Source organism: Leuresthes tenuis, unplaced genomic scaffold (genome assembly GCF_036924035.1).
Source record: "Leuresthes tenuis unplaced genomic scaffold, fLeuTen1.0.hap1 SCAF_17, whole genome shotgun sequence".
In the NCBI taxonomy this organism is placed as follows: Eukaryota; Metazoa; Chordata; class Actinopteri; order Atheriniformes; family Atherinopsidae; genus Leuresthes; species Leuresthes tenuis.
This window is the reverse complement of record NW_027325371.1, coordinates 5,139,636-5,160,896: the sequence shown is the minus strand read 5'-3', so window position 1 is coordinate 5,160,896 and position 21,261 is coordinate 5,139,636. Positions and strand designations below refer to the sequence as shown.

At 39.6% G+C, this 21,261-nt stretch overlaps 1 protein-coding gene across 3 annotated transcripts in view; it reads left to right on the top strand.

The window, feature by feature from the left end:
- Positions 1–21,261, top strand: part of asic2 (acid-sensing (proton-gated) ion channel 2) — a 337,380-nt gene that overhangs the window by 284,573 nt on the left and 31,546 nt on the right. The gene's annotated exons all lie outside the window — the stretch shown is intronic.

Below are 21,261 nucleotides of genomic sequence, written 5' to 3'. Positions count from 1 at the left end.
GTACTAAATATGACTTTTTTATTTAAAGTAAGTAGAGTAGAAGTATAGAATGGCATGAAATAGAAATAACCAAGTAGGTTAAAAGTATTTAAACATTTTTTACTGAACTGTTAACTGTTAAATGTCTGGTGGAGCAGCTACAAGTATACCTGATGAAGGCAGAGTTTCAGGTTGAGAGTCCAATGCTTAAATAATTCATATTTTTCATAGTAGGATAAAAAAAATAAGAGTTGTATTTAAATTTGAATGACCACCACCATGCTGATGGCTTTGCAGAGCTGCAACCACATGCATCAGTTTTCAGAATCTGTCAGCCTGCTGCTTTAGTAAAGCTGAGTTATGATGTCTGATGTAAAGCCCAGTCACTCAAACGTAGGGATAGTCCGGTGTAGATGGTAATGTAGATGGAGGGGATGAATCTGTGGAACAGATGGACGTGTACATGAACAGATGGACCTGCTCTCCACCTCTGAGCATTCACGTGTCTTTCGGGGAGAAGCCTTATGACTTCATGCTGCAACGGCATGGACTTGGCCATTAAGTCAAGTTCAGCCAGCAGGAAAAAAGAGCACAATCAATACCTGTGTGTGTGTGTGTGTGTGTGTGTGTGTGTGTGCGTGCGTGCGTGCGTGCGTGCGTGCGTGCGTGCGTGCGTGTGCGGATTGGTGGATGGAAGGGGAATAATGGGTAGGTAGTCAGAGAGATTTCACTCAAATTCGGCTGTTTGTCCTCGATATGAGGGAGGTAATGCTGCGTGATGACTGCTTCATTTAGTGGAGGTGGTGTGCTGAAGGTGACAGTGTTTTGCCTGAATCATTTAAATTCTTTTCTTTTTCTTCGATGTTTTGGGGGTAGAAAAGGTGCGTCTGGCTCTCTCAGTTTTGGAAAGGGCAGCGGCTCGTGATTGAAGGCTTGACATTTGTCAGTGTCTTCTGTGCTGAAGCCAAAGGGATTATTTACCCCTTCGTTGACATTCTGGGGATTGTTTCCTTTTATGTTTTTTGGGAAAACTGACCAGGCTGGTCAGGATGCTGTCCTTTCCCCCTGGATGTTAATAATGTTGAGGAAACAGCTTGGATGTATAGATGGATTCTTGATGTGAATACATGACAGGTCAGTGTTACCGGTGGCTCTGTAGAACAAAAGCTTCCTCTGGCGTGTGGCTGTAAAGGCACAGACAAGCATGTGCACTATGCCAGAATAACCCATGCTTCTCTGATGCTTAACTTGTGTTTGAACATGCTTTGCAGCTATTATTGTTGCAGCAGAGTCCAATAAATTACACTGGAGTGAGCTGAAACACCATTTTTTACACCGCCATGGACAGATTGGGACAGCTGTAGCCACTTCAAATTTCTGTGCATAATTATATCTCTCAATATGTCCCTCAAAATCTGAGGTCTTACAGGGAGGCTGCAGACCTTTAAATCACCATCTGGTAACTCAAGTACTTTACAGTAAATGATGCAGATAGAAATTTTAGGCACAAACAAGGATTTTGACTACCATGTGTACAACCTAAAGAAGATGCAGACCCTACAAAAGGATCTTTTGGGGTTTTATGGTTTGTTAGGATGATGAAAATGCATCTGGGCTATTTAACTCTGAACAAACTTATCTGGCCAAGTTTAGTCAGCAAAGTACTACTTTTCATGTAAGTGTCATAAAGCCTTTAAGCTCAACAAGACAGAAGTAACTCGTTGTTTTTCCACAGTTCAAGATCAATGACAGTGTATAAGATTGAACCCATTAAACTCTAATTTGTCATAATATTAACATATCAAATAGGCAGCTCTCACTGCACTGTCCATTCCTCATTTTACGTAAAAGGCTGCTGTTTTGGATAGTGAGCGTTACAGAAACACGGTGCATACTGAATCCCCTGTTTTGCTATTCAGCAAATTTCCAGCCCATTTGGGAATATTAAATAGTCCTGCACTCTTCATGTTGGTGACCTCGGGATCAGAGATTACAGAGTGAAAGTATGTAAAACCCCGATTCTCCGAAAGAAAATTAAAGACGGCAAGAACAACCTTCAACTCCGTCTTATCTCTTAGCGCTCATATCTTTTGAGATTCTTCGCATTAATCCAGTTTGCCCATTTTTATTTCTCTTGGTGGCACTGTAACACTGGTAAGAGAAGTGCTATATGAATAACATTGTTGTTATAGTTGAGATGTCCAACTATATTTATATCTTAGGTTTCCTCAAGCAACTTAAGCACATGCCTTTGCAAACAATATGTGCTTTCTTTTCTGCAGTCATGTTAAGCACAAAATTGAATTATGCTTAATTTCAGATGTGAATAACTGCTCAGTTATAAGGAAACTAATATACTGCAAACATTAGTAGGCTGCATGATTCATATAAATACTCTTCTTTCCGAACTTGGAACTCTGGTGGAAAATTCCCACCAAATATATGAAATAAGGCCAAATGCATAAATGGTATAAAGTTTTCACTGCACCCCTTTAGCAAATCCATTAGTTTAAAGCCAAAAGAAAGTTTGATCTTGCACTATATGTTGAGAAATGTATCCTTTAATACTCTTAATAGATGCATTTTAGCCATGCTGAGATTCTACCAACACGCTTATGTGCAGCACATAAACACAAGTGTTCCTGCACAAAGTGATTCTTCTAACTTTGCTGCGCAGGATGACTGATAATCTGTTGATGGGAAAGTTGAAGGGGAGCTGTTACTGCCAGTACACTGTGCTCGCTTTCCAGTGGCTTCATCCTCCATGGAGATACACACTCGCAAACACACACAATGCATCGGTGCAAGTAGTAATTTAATCATATTTCACATGAGTGTGTCCCTCCACCCACTCTCTGTCCTTGTGAGTATGACTATATATATATTATATATATAATATACATTATACATATACATTATATATAATATATATGGCATATGTGTTCTCATTGATTCCCTGTATTACTGTTCATCTATTTCCCATCTCTTTATCCAATTTCATGCAGCTGAATGAGACAACATGGACATTATCTCAGCTCCAACCATGAATTTTCATGGCACGTGAGAACTCATGTATGATGGATCATAATGAAGAGAGACATTGTAACATTTTGACGGATGGGAATGCAAGATCAGCTGTATTAAGTTCTGCTGTTGGCTTCCCAATTACACTTTATCCACCCATGTAGCTTATCATCTTGCTGATTCTGTAATATCATCCATACAACAGAGGGGACTCTGCCATGTTTTCATTTCATTGCAAATCATATTCTCCTGTTGCACAGCTCTGATCACATTAGGCAAAATGAGCTCCATAATACACCACACTGATATGAGTTCAGGGATTACACAGAGCACCAACCTTACAGACCAAGCCTTGCAGAGTTTCCTTCTTATTTGATCTGCTGCATGAATACCAAACAGTTCTCCGTGATTTTGAAAGCAGGATATGACTTGTGATGATCCAGGGCTCACCCCACCTATCAGGCTGTGCCTCATCTTAAAATAAATCCCACCTAAACGCTCTGGTTCTAGTCTGAAACTCTCACAGTGGAACTAACATACATGAACAAGTGTTAAGGAACACAAAACAGATACTTAGGGCCTCCCTTTGTTCTTTTCCAGCATTTCCAAGTTGTTGGAAATGTTCTTTTGAAATTCTGGGCCTTGTTGACATAATTGCATCACAGTTTTAGCATATTTATGACCTGCACATACTAAAAATACTCTTCTGGGTTTAGATCTGGTTCTGGTCCACTGAATTTATTGTCATGTTTAAGAAGTCAGTTTGAGGCTAATTTGACTTTTGTATTTGGTGCTTTTATTATGCAGGACTGTGTACACGGAGCAGACTGGATTCACACGCTTCTCCTGACATTGCCAGGCCACATTTGGTTTCTGTTCTGGCTGACAGGAGTTGAAGTTGACATTATCTAGAACTTTTGGTGCCCTTCTCTCTAAGTTTTGGCGTGCTCACCACAGTTGTAAAGACTCATTATCTGAGTTACTGTAGCATTTATGTCAGCTTCAACTAGTCTAATTATGCTCCTCTGCCCTCTTACATAGTTAGTTTCCAACTGCTAGTCACAGGAATCTCACACAATTCTGAAAAAAATGTTATAAATTACACTGCTGCCATATTTCCAGGCTCTTTGTCAAGTAAATATCTTTGTACATTGCTAATGAAAGACATGCAGCAAGTATTTTGGTTGATTGTGACCAGGCTAGAAGACTAAAAGCATCTGTATGCCATATGTATGGATGTTGCATCTGCAACATTTGAGACTACAGATGGAGTCAAACAGTGCATGTTAGTTTTGACCAAGTTGTTTGTGGGCTGAAGTTCACTATAAGTTGCCTGAACTGAATGGTTCTCTAAGGATAAGACATGAGAGATTCAGATAAATCAATAGTCAGGACATGTGCTTCCAAAGCAGGTATGGCCTTACTGTTCCCATGGAGTTCAAATGTGTGGGTCTGCTGTATATATTATAAGCTCATTTCCATAAGCCTGTAGTTGGGGATCAGATGCTGTTGAAAAAAGATTTTAAAGAAACACTCACATGATGTGCTGTGTGGAACAGTGAATAAACACAGATGAATGTAAGGAAAAGCTAATTTAATCATCCTCAACCACATTCATCAGAGACAATAATACTTTGTTGCTTCTCGTCAGAAAACAGTGTATTGTGTTACTGAAACCAGAAAGAGTGAATTCTAATCGCGTTAGACCTGACAGAAAGATAAGCAGAGTTGTAAACATCCCTTTTTGTTCAAGACAGCTTTATATTTATGTTAATTCACTTGCTGATTAAGGAGCCATGGGGAAACGCCCAGTTGCTCAGTTAACTTGCAAATAAATGGGTTTGGTATCCAGCTGATTATTATTTTTTGCTTCTGTTGTGGTAATTACAGTTTCACACAATGGCTGGCGTTTAACATAATCTTCTGTGCATGAGGGAATCCTCCCGCTCCTGGCTTTCTCTTTATTTAATATGACCAAAACAATAAGCTGAAAATCATCAGCAGTTGAGATTCTTGGCTGCCTGTAAACGGCAGAAATGTGAAAAAATGCTTACCTTTTCTTGTCTGCTCTCACACAATTACTTCCAAACACACATATAATCTTTGAAATTGTAGCTGGAAAATCAGAAACAATTTCTGTGATCAGCGGTTGCTTCATTTTTGTCTGGGTTATTTCATGGATCAGTGGCTCTGCTGCACAGCCAACATGAAATGCTTCCCCAGCATGGCTGCAAGCTGCTGTCAGGTCAGTATATTATACTGTGTTATTATCTGAGGGTCATTCCTCCTCATTCTTAGGAGAACGAGCCAAAATCAGTCATTCATATAGGGGTGTCACTCTCAAAGTGCAAAAAAACAAATGGAGAGAGAAAAAGACAATGACTTTTCTGTTCTCCTTTGGCCCATTATTCTTTTACTTATAAATAAGAGAAATAAAAACTTCAACCTGCCATAATGTTAAGATAAGCCACTGTTCTCAGAGAGACTCTCTTGGTTTGTTATTGAAAAGTTTGAATCTCTGCTTCACTGTAAATAGAATAAAACTGTAGAGAAATAATGATTTTCCAGAGAAAGTTACAACTTTTGACTTGCATTTTAAAAATGAATGCAATAAGAGAGTTCTAGGTTCAAGTTCAATTTTACACACAAGTGCCTTCATTCTACAAGGGTCATCTTCCAAAGGAAGGTCCATACAAACGCACTTATGGGCCAGTAAATCATGTGCTGCCAGGAAGCAGGAAGAACATTAAGCTACAGCCTAGTATACAGAAAACAACCGAATGTTTTGAAGATTATCATTTTAAAGTTGTGTATGTTCCTGCAAGAACTTTTTTCAGGTTCCAGACAGTAAAATAGTTTTCACTGTGGGTTTTTACTGTACTCAGCCTCCCGTTTTACGAAAAAAGATGAGCAGCTGCACACGAATTCACGTTATGCATGAATTCATGAGTGCATTCAGCTTCCTTACTGCAAGGCATCTTCCACACATATAAAGAACCGCAAGGTCTTGTTTGCACTCTTGGATGTTGATTCATAAAAGAATGATTTAAAAACGGAAAGTCTCCACACATCTGTCTAACCAAATATTTGGTTGTGTGGTCAGTGCAGCACAGAGATGGAAAGCAATGCAGTCTGAGTAGCATGTTTTTCCAGGAATGACCCTCGGTGGGTACCTGGAATGAGGTTTACGTTTAAAACAACCCCATCTCTTGACAAAAACACGATTACCTTTAACCCTACTACTTTTCTTGAACTTCAACAGACGTATGCGTATGGCAGTAAAGAAAAGAACAAAAAAGACTGATTTGAGTTGAAGCAGGTAGATTTTATCCTGATCCATGAATGTCTACAAAAGTTCATACCAATGAATAAATTTTCTTCTGCAAACTACAAATGCCAACCTGCTGTTGGCCCCCCAAAGTATATCACTCTTTATGGACTGTAAGTGTCTATTTCTTATGCTATTCCATATATCAACTGCATCAAATAGACAAAAATACTGAGGGATGTAAGAGTTGAACGACGAGATGAACGGTGGATATGGCTGAAGTGGCTCGTCAGTCACAGTAGACCTGTCCGAGGAACACCCAGATTTTTCATCTGCTTCACTCTGAATGGGAATAAAACTTATAAAATGAAGGACATATTCTGTCACATATGTGAATAAGATGATAAACTCTGTGTTTAGTGAGGTAACAAATCAAGGCCATGTTTTTTTTTTCTTTCATTCTGGCCCAAAGCACCGAGTTGACTGACACCTCCATCGATATCAAAGTCCAAACACTCATCCCAGCCTGGTGTTACAAAATATGTGAAATGACGACAACGTCTAGGACCTGATGCACAAAACCTTGTAGTTTCATTCTAAAAGTGCATGTACACACAGAGGCAGGAACGTGCATCTTTTTAACTGATTCATAAAGCCATGCACATGCATGGTTCTGTTTTACTAATCTCTGTCTTTGTGAAATTGTAGCCACATGCACACACCTGCTTTCTGCTTCCATTTGTTGCTATGAATGGATGCAGACACTCCCTTAATTAATAATTTGCATTTTTGCACCGCAACTAAATAGACATGATGATGAAAACAACACAAATGTGAAGTGGAAGCACCGGGGAAGGGGAGTCTTTTTTTTCATGGTCTAAGTTCTTGACACCTTGTAGAGGGAGCCAAAGAGCAAATCTCTAGTGTTACTTTAAGTTCACTTTTGAATATTATTAATACATATTGAAGGATAGGATCCTGAATAACCGTTTAGGTTGGAGGTATCGTTTCTCCACATGAGAATTTGTCACTCTTCCCACTATCAGATAATTTGTACCTTCAACACAACAAAGGCGCTCCTAGACTTTCCGTTGGCTTCATTTCCACTGTGTCTCCATGTGATTTTACATCATGTGGTCTTCCACAGGTCATAGTCAAGTCAAGGTTGCTCATCCATCACTCAACCTTAACAGTCTTTCTGCATTAGCTGGAATATTGGATCACAGACTGTGTGCTTCAGATTATTTAGATAAGAACTCAATATGTCTATAAAATCATGCATTCTTAAAGCACACATAGCTGAGCTGCTGGTGTTATATTTAATGTGTTCGTCAGTATCTTGTCTTGAACCTTTTAAATTTGAGATCTCGACCCCAAGCTCCATTAGACACTGAGGATAATGAGGCTTTGCTGCTGGTATTGATCCCTTCAGGAAGCTACCAGGTCATATATGTATATCAATAGTGTTTGCCTGAAGATAGAGCTGATGTGAAGTAAAGTCACAAACCATGTAATTTCCTTTCACTCTGAGCTTATCTTACTGCCTCTCAGAGATTCCTCCTCAAGTTCATTTCAGACTTTTGACGCTACCAGTGACAATGTCTATAATTTTAGCAATGCATGAAGCACATCTTAGCAGCCTCTCAGAGCTGACAGCCTCTCATGTACCACTGTGATGAAGAGAAGACATGTCATCCAGTTAGATAAGTTGGTTTCCTGTTGGTGATTAGGAGCTGCCACTGGTCCCTCACCCCTGGCCCATTACTCAGCCCTGCATCAGCGCCGGCAGAGACAGGCACACTGTGGCAGGTGAGATAGAGCCCCACTGGCCATCACTGAGAGGCAGCTTATTAAAAATAATGACTGGGTGTGTGCGTACTGATTGATGAGAACCGTGTGACAGCTCGTAGTCCATATAGCTATATTTGAACTCCTCTGCACACTGATATGATTGACACAATGGGGGAGATGGAGAGTTAAACAGAATGTGTCATCTTAATATTTAAATTTTCCCTCCTGTAAGTGGAAAGTGTGATTGAATGGAAGCAGGGCGGTGTAATTATTATTCAGGGAGTTAAAGATGTTCAACCCAAGTAACTTTTCTTTAATTTAATGTCTTTCTGCAGCAGAGCCTGATTCTAATGACCTTGAGGAGAGCATTCAGTAAAAAAAAGACAAAAACATAGGAGTCCAAGGTTCGAAGACAAATACATTTCATTCATCTTTTTTTTTTTTACAAAGAAATGCTGCCTTTAAGGTTACAGATACAACTCTGGAAAAGCTGCTGTAAGGTGCTGAATTGTAGGACACTTTAACCAAAGAAGAGATATTCAAGCTAAAAAGTGTGTTCTAGTTTGGTATTTTGTTATGACTTTCTTACAAAGCGCATGTCCTGAAGAATAATATCTAATCAGAAAAATTAGCTTAAACTCAACTCGTTTATTCCATTCATAAAAAGAAAGAAGAAAAAATATTTTAGTTTGCTGACCAGGGTCCTATGGGTCATCAGAGCCGAGCAGAAGGATGACTAAAGGAAGGGGATACAATGGGACACTCTGACACTTCAGATGAGGTTCTTCTGGCATCATGAATAAGTTGAGATGAGGAGGAGGAATGGTTTGTATCTGGGAATGAGAGAACGAAGAGGAGATTTTCAGTTTTCAAGTTTGACAAGTGTGGGAAAACAGAAGCCACAGGAACACTCGTGTAAGAAAGGCCAATGCATCCTTGGATAAAATCGGGTGTGATGAAACAGATCTTCATTATTTAACTTGAGCCAAAAGCTTCATCTCACAGCAACTATTTCCCAGGGATTTCAGTCAGGTTTTTGACCAAATCCAAGGTCGTCCATGTTTTTGTTTTGCACTATTGCAACTGCAGATGCTGCACAGAATTATGATGGTTGAATAGTTCAATTTCAGTGTCAGTTCAGTTTTTTATCTATACACAGTAGCACCAATTCACAGCAAAAGTAATCTCAAAGCTCTTTAGATATATAGACCAATTCAATCTAATTATAATCTAATTCTTGATAATCCAACTGAAATAATTCAAATCCTAATCAGTTCAATTCATAAAATGCAAACCCATTAAAAAGTTGGAGGTTGAGAGGACAGCAAAGAAATGACAGAATTGATCAAAAAGTAACGCTTCTTGACTTATCATAAAGGTACAGAGGAAGTCTGCTTCCTAAATCAATACTGGAAGCTTTTTCCACAAGATAACGGAAGGCTCTTCTACTTTTAGAAACTCAAGTAAACCTGCAGGGATGAATATGACCAACCCATTTCAGAGGGCTTCATGTGAGGATGTTTCTTTCTTTCTTTTCCTGAAAAAGGTTCAACTCACTCTGGACTGTTACACAGAGTCCAGTATACGATGGACTCTGTATGACTGATCTGTAGGACTCGTGTCTTTCTTTACGACTGCTGGTTCTAGTACCCATCTGGTTGGAGGTCTCCTCTGGTTTCAGTCAGTACAAGTTTGACTTTACGCTTACCTCATGCAGAGTTTTATTTAAAACTTTTCTATCGTTCCTGAAGCTTCTCTTTTTATTTCTCAGCCTCTGAAGAAGCTAGACACATGACATGAAAAAAAAAAAAATTGCCCTAAAGATATGTCATGAAAATGTTGATACAAAGCATTTGTGACTCTGGGCTTGTGATAGTCTTTCTCTCGTGGTCAGTTTTACCTCATTGCCTCTAAGAGTTCTCTTGTTATAGCCGTCTCACCAGTCAGCTTTACTAGGATTTTTATTGGGATGTGAAACTAACAAAGTACTGCTCCTCAGTAGTGGTGGGTTGTTTGAGCTGAGGTATCAGAATTTGTGGTTATTTAGAAATTGCTGGAATGATGTAGCCCTGCCAATAGCAAACAGACCTTACCCCAGATTTCTTTTCACTGAAACAACTAGGGTAGCTGTTTTTTTATTCATCATATTAAACTACATCAGCCACATCATCCAGCTTCCAGCTCCACACAGATTTATATCAATCATCTTTTATCATATTCTGGAGAGGAAGGCATATAACCGCATCAACTTAGATATTGAACTCTTCCTTTAAGGCACCATTGGAGCTGATAGCATGGTAGTTTGCATACCGGTAACCAATGTGCCTCTGGATATGATGATGGATTACACTGCAGAACGCTTGTGAGATACTGTCTGCCCTTACGACCTCAGCTGCATGCACTCTTGTTAACAGTATCCTCTGCCTGTAACCTCATGATGGGCTTTACATGAAACATGAGAGAAGCTGATTTAGTAAGGAATCTTAGAATTCTTAAACACTTAAGTTTTGGTATCAAAATAAATTTTTGAGTGGTTTCTATAATTTGAGCAATCACTGTGAAGGTAGAAATATTTCTAATCACCAGAAAACCAGGAAAAAAACGAAATTCGGTTATATAAGTATTCACATTCATGAGATTTTTTTGCTCATTCCTAAAGGCAGAACTGCTCTCTCTCCTTTGAGTTGGATGGCATTCGTGAGTGTGCCACGAGTGTGATTCTCTATCAAAATTAAGTCTGGGCTTTGACTCCAAGAATTTTAAATGTTTTCTCAGTCTAGTGTTCCCTTTGGGTTGTTGTCTGGAAGGTGAACCTCTCTCCTAATCTCAGCTGTTTGGAAGGCTGCAACTGAAGAGTTGAGTGTCATCTGTCTTTCCTTTAATTCCAACCACTCTTGAAATATCCCCACAGCATTACGCTTCCATCACCACTCCTCACTGTGGGGATAGTGTTCTCAGGGTAATAAGATGTGTTTTGCTCGAAGGCCAAAAAGTTCAATTTTAGTCTTATCTGATCTGATCAGAGTACCATCTTCCACACATTTGGAGAGTTACCCACAGGGATCTTGGCGGTCTCAAATGTGCTTTCTTGTTTGTTTACTTTAAATAGGTTTTTTTCTCTGGCCCCCTACACAAAGACCGTGTTTGTGAAGTTGTGGTAATTTGCAGCTCCTTCAGGGTTAGCTTTAGCCTCGGCATTACCTCTCGATTAATTCCCCTGTTGCCTCATCCTTAAGTCTTGGCTGGTTTGTTGTTGTTTCATACTCTTTCCGTCTTTAAATAATGGATTTAAATGTGCTCTGTTGGATATTCAAGTTTTTGTTCATGTTTCCAGAACATTACACCCGACTGTTTGGAGAGCTTCTTGGTCTTCATTTTGCTGCTTTTTTGTTGTTTTTTACAAAGTCTGGATCATTAGCAAATCTGTGTATATTGAGATAATGTGATACTTAGACTGCACACAGGTGGACCTAAACTGAACAAATTATTTTACTTTTAAAAGTATTTGGCAGGTATGTATGTTAAATAATCATAAAAATGGTATTTAATACATATGTATGACCTACTTTTCAGATGATGACGTTTTATATTTTCTAATATGTCATTGTAACATATAGGTTTGTTACATAATATGCAAACACATCTGTTTTAATTCCAAGTTGTAATGCAACAAAATGGGAAAACTGCTATGTGTATGAATACTTTGCAATTTACTTATTTATTTAAGTTGGGTGTTTTTCCTCAGTCTTGATTAATTTCACATTTTCTCTGTTTCCTTGCTCTCATTTTTATCTCTCTGGCTCTCTTTGTACCCCCATCGTTCATGCCCCCTTGTCCCCCTCTCCCCATAAGCATAAATATATTGCCGGCAGCTGTGACTGCAATCCTTTGTGTCCTATCACAGGCCTGCCTCACTTATATGCTGTCTTGTAAAATAAAATATTATGGACCACCATGGCTGAATTACATTAGGCTGCAATGATAAATATATTCCATAAGACTCCAAACATGTCTCATAAATGACAGAATTTGTTTATTGTGACAAATGTATGTGCGGGGGTGCTTAAGTTGCATTGGAAGCGAGCGAGGCCTGCAGGTAGTGGAGGTATGTGTGCATGTGTGCGGGCACATAAACCCCTCCTTTCTCATGTTCATGGCCAACCCTGTCGCTAACACAGCAGCCCTCTGCATTATTTATGCCCTCAGCAGTACAACTGCTTTTACTGCTGCCATGCAGCGAAGAAAGTGCACACCTTGCACCTCAAAGACCTTTTTCATAAACCTCACTCCTTCTTTCTCTTTCAAGTAAGCCCTCTGGATGAAGGGCATCTATGCTCCAACCCTCAAGCTTATTCTCTGTTTGCTTTTATCATAAAATGCTTGCTAAATTCTCACAGAATGGGTATTGATTTGTCAAACAATAAGACTAGATTACTAAAGACAGCTCACGCAAAGGCACTCTCTCCAAAGTTTGAGGCACTTCATAAGAGCTGATAAATCTAGCAGGCTATTATGCTTAACATTTTAGTTCACTCATCACTGCTTCTCACTTTACATCCCTCCTGCCAGCAGAGCAAATGAGATGAGCAGGAGAAGTTTCCTATTAGCTGCTTCTTTTTGTAATGGAAATATACAAAAACAGTGAAATGTCATTCAGTGTAAAATGAAAGACTTCGTACCAGTTCTTCCATGCATTTTGTGGAAAAGTGTTTCTCAAGGGTATGCGCACAAATGACAGGAGGTAATAGCAAAGTCAGCATACAGGAGCGTGCTGGATGAGCAGGCTCTTCAGGAAGCTAAGTCAATCTCAAACAGTCTGTCATATTACAAATGGAAAATGCTCATCTCTATGGAGAACGAGGACTGCCTGCATCCCGGAGTTGACTCTAATAATGTGAAAAAGATGTTTAAACAGGACCCATCATGGCAGATATGGTAAAGCTCTTTCTTGTGGTAGAACGTTAAAAGCAGATTTTCTAAATATAGTGGTGCACTTGAGTGCAATTTGAAGATTTTGACAACAAATGGCAGGAGGAGATAAATAAGCAGCAAGTGTGAGAAACTAAGGAAAAGATGGCATCCCATTTCTGGTGCTATAAACTACTCTAGCCTTGCATCATGGCAGCAAGCCATTTGAAAAGCAGAGATAACAAAAAAGGATTGTATAGTAAGGATGTGAGATAAATTCATACTGGTCTGGGGATCATGACCGTCCAACAGATCTACTTCAGACAAGGATAGAAATGCAGAGATTTCAAGTCAGAGTACAAGTATCCTCTATTTACACACACATATATTTACAATTATTTGCATTACCTAGGAGCATGTTCAAGAGTCTAATTTGTGGGTGGTTGGTGCTAACAGCTGACCTTTCATCAGGAATACACACTAATGGCCTTGTCGTCTTTGACTTCTACTCTGTGGCAAACAGGCGAGGTCATGCCATGTTTGCAGCTCTGGTGTTCCACACATTCACACTTGCTGCTGTGAATACCAATGAGACGTGTTTTGTTGGTCAGAAGGCATTTTAATTGGCAGCCAAGATGCGTGTGCTCTTGCTTGCAGGCTGAGTTTCAGACTTCTGGCTTGTATAGCGAGAAGCTAATGTGATACTGGCAGCAAATGTGTTTGACTTCTCTGGCATTTTATACAGTAACCCAACACAATTAGAAAAGCTCACAGCAATAAGACAAGCACACAGAAGAAGAACAAAGCAGTGAACCGAAAGCCTGCTATCTCTCATCACAACAACATCAAATTTAATGCAGGATTAATTGTCTTGAAATCAGTTCTGTGAACACATGACCTCAAAGACAATTTTATAAGAGCTGTGAGTCTTTGCTGGCCTAACAATTTGATTTGATTATGAATCATCTGTTGATGATGTGATGCATCCAAACACACATCCAAATGACTAAAAAAGCAAAGATAGCTACTTTCTTATTAATGAATGCACTCAGATCAGTTTGAAATCCCTGTCTTTATCATTAAAAGCTGTATCTTTTCAATCTGACCCACCCTTGTAGCTGTTTCCTTAAGTGATTTTGTGATGAGATATTATGTGCTGGATAATGTTATTTTTAAAAGCATCTCATTAGATAACAGCATTACTGCCATTAAACGGTTGTCAGTTTGGTTTCTGTCTTCCTTGCTGTGGAAAATAACTGTTAGGAGCACTTTTGAGATTTCCTTTCTTTCTTTTTTTTGTTAATTTTGTGGCAACTTGATGTCAGGCTGATTCTGTGTAATGCCAACAGTAACTGACTGCTTATTTGGAAAAAGTAACTAGTAACTGATAACCAAAATGAAATGCTTGGTTACAATAAACAGTCATCTGATGTACCCCCAACGCTGGATATTATACTGCAGCTTCATGGTCTTCAGCAGCTGGTTAAACCACAGATCTCTGTGACTGAACCTGAACAAACCTCCTCCACCATAGCAACCATCACGGTGAGGTCAGCATAACATTGGAGCTATTGTAATTACTACTTCTTCTTTTTTTTGTGTTTTACTATACCAAATGTCACGTATCTCTGTGACAGCAGCTTTACTGTTTTACTGCAGTCAGAGCACCGCTAACTAACTTTAAACTAACTAGTTGCAAACACTCAGCTATGTTCTGTCACTGTATTGATGCAGAATCGTTCGGGTCTGCATTTAGATGCATGTTAGGCCAGCGATATACTTCATTTTTTGTGTTTGTCATGCAACATCCTCAGAAGTCAGCGACGAAAATAAACCATGCATTTTCAAGCTCCATTGTGTGATTGGTAGAGGAAGTGTGGGGCAAAATTTGACCGGCTGTGAGGTCATAGAGTCAGTGGCTGTAAAAAAGGCGAGAAGTTTTGAAGATCGAAGATTGTAGAGAGTCTGCAGTGCAGGCTTTGCTACTGCACAATGACAAATATGCTGGTCACAGATAAGTTCTGTTTTGAAAACATCTGTGCACAGAGAAAAAGTTGGCGAAACAGCGGAGACAGTGTAATGATGTGTTTTCTGCCTCCTTGAGTCATCTGATGTATCTCACATGATGGAGCAAGTCGCCTACGTGAACGTGAGCTTGAAAAGCAAGTAAATTCCTGGCCTTAGAATCGAGACATTTCCACACCTCTTTTTACATAAAGATTCTGAGCAGCTTTAAGAAAAGAAAATATTAACGCTTTAATAAGGTAGTTCATGTAAACACCAGCGTTACTGTGATTTACTTTCATGAGGACTGACAAGCTTTTTCTGCTCCCTTCATGTTTCAGATTGAACATTATTTCCTGGGTTCTTTCATATATTCGCTCGAGTTTGAGAGCTCGTTACCATCTCCTGTCTGACAGCTGTACCTGAGGTGGCAGGGAAATGTGAAGGAGGGGTCAGCAGCAAGGATTCACAAAGGCACAGAACTCTGTCAAGATTTTGTCAGATTCTTTGTCACCCACTTGCTGAAAAGGAGTCTTTTTGTCTGGTTGAAGTCTAATGGGTTGTTGACCCGACCCTTGCTCTACCTGTCGTGCATCATCAGTCTTGACAAAAGGAGTGAAAAATGGCGTGTAGTCTCTCCGCTCAGAGATGTGGAGATATTGAGAGCAGGTGTTAGGGAGCCAAATGCTCCACTGTATGCTTTTTTTCACATGCTCACGCCAATGTGTAACAAAATAGAAAGTGGCTGTTAGGTAATTAATTACCTTTAATGGTACGCGCTCTGACCAGATATCTCATGACTGTTAATTGAGATACTTCTTATCTCAGGGGGCTTTGGACTGATGTGTAAATGAGGTTTATCTAAGGCGTCATTTGAAAATGGTTTCATTTAGGAGAGGTGAGAGTAGCTCGGAGGATGTCAACACATGATTCTGTTGATGAAAATGACATGACAAATGAGCGTCTGATGTCACCACACAGAGCCAGAAAGGTGTTTTTTTTTTCCTCTGTACGATGAAACCAGCAAAAAACATCAAATAAAAAAGCACCCACATCTTGCACCTGCAATTGATAAATGGCAGCGGCATAATTGCGTATCTGTTATCGTCTGCATCAGGCTCCAGCAACTTACGGTTTGTCACTTATTCTGAGCAGATACATATCTGTCGGGAGCACGTCTGTTTTGCAGAGGTGAATGAACCCCTAATGTGGTACTTCATATTCCTGCGATGCACGCCACCTCTGTGGCAGCATGGCATTAGCTATTTGCTCAATCATGTCTGTAAGCCATCCATGAGAGGGTGAGTGTCAATAAAGGAGGAGGAGTATGAAATGAAAAACTTCTTCAAATCTCACAGTTTTTATGCATCATTGGTCAATTTCACCAATTTCCCATGCCTGAGAGTCAAATGCTGTTGGGTTGTTCAAGCCTTTGCTGTCCTTAAGTGACTCACAGCCACAGAGAATTGTTTTGGTTCATGCAGTAATTGTGTCCGAGACCCAAAGAACCAATAGTTTAGTAGCAAACCGACATACTTAAAATGCAGCGGTGGTCAGGTAAATTGCTTGTTTTTCCCAGGTTTATTTCATGTGCTCTTATGACTGCAACGTGGTCATTTCCATTTCCATTTTTATTCAAGTTGAGATGAAACAAAGTTGGTTTCTGCTGATTGAAAAACCCAAAGTTGCCCGTTGACGTTTCTGATATTTGATACCAAAAGCAAATGCTCAGTGTTTACTTATGGGATGTCTCTATAGATGTCAATACTGATCAGTGATGATTGGCTACGTTGTTAAAGCTCACTTTTGAATTGGCTAAAAACACCTCATAAGAAGGAAGGAATGTCTTAAATCTGTAGACCTAGAATAGCTGGTTCAAGGCTTATCATACATTAAATTTTTTCTACTTCTCCTCATATTCACGGTTCTTTTACCCATGACTCAGTTAGGGTAAAGAATTAAAAAGTCGGGTTAGATTTCCATCTGACTTTGGATTTTCAATTATGAAACTTAGGCATCAAAAGCCCGTTTTACATGTCAGTTGCACATTAAGACGTCCTCCTTAATATGTCAAAAGGCCTAACGATGCGTGGTGAGGTTAGATAATATCTATGGTTGGGTTTAAAATACACAGGAGTTGACTGCTGACAGGTAACAGGTTTATCTGTAACAGCAGCACAATTCCAGAGTTTGCCATTCAAGAGTTTTACTTCTTATGTCACTATATCCATTAAATCTGTATTTAATGACACCCTCAGCTGTTTTATCAACAGTTTTATCATTTAGAGGAATTGCAAAACCTTTAGAGAAATCTATTTCAAACTGAGCTTCGAAGTCTGCATTCTGACTTTATGCTGACACAGACATAATTCATAAGTCGGAAGTCGATGACTGTCGTCTTCAATGTCAGTAATTCTTTTGGGGATGTCGTTTCAGAAAGATGCAGATACCATTAACTGTGTCCGGATGTTATCTGGTTAATTAAAAATGATCATGACTTCACATTGCAATTCATATTAAAAGGATTCTTGTTATCTTGATTCTGCACATGTTTCGAGCAAATCTTGATTTGCTCGTCAGTCAAGCCGATCCATACACTAAAAAACATGAGATACTCATGCTTACTGTAGTGTGCAAGTCAAGGGTCACGTGGTACATGTGGGCGGCTGCCAACTCAGATAATGTTAATTCCACTATAGTGAGTTTGGAGAGGCCTGGTAGTGCTGGTCCTTGCCTTTCAGAGCTCTTTTTTGTCCAGTTTCTCTGTAGAGGAGCAGCTTTTTCAGGGGCAACACTCATTAATTCTCTATTTACACCTCTGATTACTTAATGTATGCACCCAGACATCAGTTTATTAGGTATAACATGCTAAAAAGACTGCAGCCTTATAGGTGATAATGATCAGTTTCAAAACTGTTTCAGAGCGATGATATATAACTTAATTATATGGCAGCTGTTTTTGGTGCTGTTGGACTTCATTTAATCAGAAAATGAGATGCTTCTATAATGTTTATTCTACCCTCATCCATGTAAGCTCAGTCTAAAATTCATTAGAAACCCTTGTCAGTGCAATCCAATGACACTCTGAAGCCTCCAAAATGACCTGAAATCTCCATTCATTACAGTCATATTGATGGTTAATGTTTCATTTTCCTTTATCGGGGTTCTTAGAGCACTGCTGCCGCTGATGTATTAAACTGTTAAACTCCAGCAGTTATTTCACTTCAGCCACTGCAGCATTAAAAGTGGATGGTTGTTATGGTGATTACTATTCATGGTTAGAGACCTCGCAACTACTCTCATTTACATGTTTGTTTGTTTTACACAAACAAGCGAAACGCACTCCCAAATAAGCAGCACTCTGCAGTTTTAACTCAATCTATTATTCATAAATTCCTCCACGACATTTGGTGGCTTGTGGTGGGGTTACCCCTGACACAAGCGTGATGCAGTACCATCAACACGCACACGTGATATGAAAGCTGAAGTCTGCTCAGGATGCTCTGTGCTTACATAACTATGACTTGATGTGCGTTTCTGTTGGTTATTCAGTTGTTTGTCTTTAGCAAATAAAGACAAGCTCCCTGACCTCTTGGATAGCTAGATGTGTGCACTCATGGCCAAATATGTCCTATTTGCCCAATAAAAAGTGAAAAAACTAGGGCCGGGACACGTTAATTAAGAGTAATTATTTACGCAAAATTAATGCGTTAAAGAATGAATGCATTTTAATCGCACGTATTTTTGCCTTTCTCACTGGATGAGCTTCAGGCATAGCGATTATACTGGAGCACCAACTAATGTTCTTGACTTCAGACAACAACACACTACAATGAACAATAGTTAAACATGAACAAAGAAACTGTTGAGACTGCTTTGGTTGGCCCCCTGGATGGGAAATTTAGTTCTAAAAAACAAACAAATGGGATGGGCGGTAGCGTAGTGGTGGGTTGAGCAGGCGCCCCGTGTATAGAGGCTGTAGTCGGCCGCGGTTCAAATCCCGCATCGGACGGCCTTTTACTGCGTGTCATTCCCCCTCTCTCTGCTTTCTGTCTCTTTTTTATCTGTCCTGTCCATTAAAAGGCATAAAAAATCCATTTAAAAATATAGCTGCAAGCAGCGATGGCGGGGTCTAGCAGAACAGCAGGTAAGCCTGCGGCTGCTCAGGAAGGCATCATGAGTCCATAGACCAAGTTTGGTGTTTGAAATGAACTCGTCTTCATCCAGGGATTCCAACGGTACCTCATTTGTCCAATTTGAACCAACGGCTCCAAAGCTATGAGCAAAATGCAGTTTTTCTACTTATAGCGCCCCCACTGGGTGGAAGTGCACCAGACTTCTTGGGCCTCTTAAAGACTTGGTCATGAGTCTGTGTTATAAGCTTGATGTCAAAAGATTAAATGGTTGCTGAGATATGGCCTCACGTCCTGTTTGGCGCGTAATCGCTGAGTTTGATTGGCTGCTACGGGCAAACGGTAGCGAATTAAAAAATATCACTTGAAAGCTCATGTGAGGCTCAGTCTGAAGATTCTATATGTCAAGTCCCGTGGAAATCAGACAATCTGGGTGACCTGTAATGCGTTTTGAAGGTTTTTGATATAATTCAAAATGGCGGACAATTAAAGATGGCGCACATGACGTCATAGGGTTGGTTGACCTCGGATATATCCAGGGATTACAATGGTACCTCATATGTGAAATTTGGACAAACGAGTCCAAAGATATGCTCAAAAATGCATTTTTGCTAAATATAGCGCCCCCTATAGGTCAAAGATCACTACAATTCTTGGGCCTGTTTGAGAACAAGTTATGAGTCTGTGATAGAAGTTTGATGTCAAAAGACCAACCGGTTGCTGAGATTTGGCCTCACGTCCTTTTTGGCGTCGTCGCCGCCAACTTTGATTGGTTATAATGGGTGAACAAAGTCGAAATTGAAAAATCCGCGGATTTGTCCTAAGATACTCTGTGCTAATTTTCATGAGAATCGGTCAAAATATGTGAACGAAGAATCCTTTTGAAGGTTTTCAAGAAAATCCAAGATGGCGGAAAATCTAGTCAGACTTCGCTGCTAGACCCCTAAAAAAAACGGACGGGTGGATGGAAGTCTCAATAAGAGCACGGTTGGTTAGGTACCACCTTGGAAAAAAACAAGGTTTTGTTGCTTAAGCTTATGCATTCAGTCATTATTCAATGGTATACCAAAAAAAAACAAAAAAAAAACATAACAATTTGATGCTTCACAAATTATTTCAATCCACTGAGCATAAATGATCTACTCAGGTTTCACCGATAATATGGAAATCAGTGCAAAATATTCTTATCAGAGATTTTTGCACTGGTTGTCCTCTGAGGATAAAGCTTCAGAAACCAGCTGAGAAATGCAGCCAAACTCAGACTGCAGCAGTCATTATTGCTGTCTTTACTCGCATATGGTTTCAATAAAACAACAACTTGTAAGAAGCTCAATCAGCAGGACATGTCATGAATGCAGATTTATCGAACTGCAAACAGTATTTCACCTGGTGCGTTATGGAAGTCAACAAACTGTGTTCATCCCTACATGAAAAAGACGGGTCTATCTGCAGCTGTTGGGTTGTGTTTTACATTCAGTGTAGATTCTGACATTACAAAGGCAGATAATGTAGCCTGTGGATCATGCATTGCCCTGTTTTCTTGTTGTTCTCATTGATTTGATGTTTGCTAAAGACAGATCTGTGAAAATGGATTTGCAAAATACGAGCAATTCTAAAATGCTTTCCTTCATTTTCATAAAATTAATCAAGAAAAACAAGGAAATGTATAGCTCTGTCTGCAAAATCCTCAGTGTGGCTGAAGCTAACATTAATATGCAGCTTGCCTTTGGCTGATGGTGCGATGACTGATCTCCAAACTGCAAAATAGAGAGAAATTAATTTCAGCAATCTAACCGTGCATATCATGTATTATTTCTTTTTCCTAAAATGTTTGAGCGAGAAACATGAAAACAAAGCAACGGTGGAGGAGCCACAAGAGATTTGAACTTTAATAGAGTTCTCACACCTGAAAGTTTCATCATACAATATCTGAAACTTTATCCGGCACCAAACAGCTACTTTCTACTCGCAGGTCAGCCTCTCCCTCTGTATCTGGTGTGTCCTGCTCATAATGTTTGTGTTCAGACAGTTTCCTTGCCCACGCTGTGTGAGAAACACTTTGGTTGGCCTGAGGAAAGTTCTGTGGAGCTATATGAAATCGGACTTTAATTTTCTCTGTCTTTGAGTTTTTGCTTCCTTTGGGTGAAAGCACAC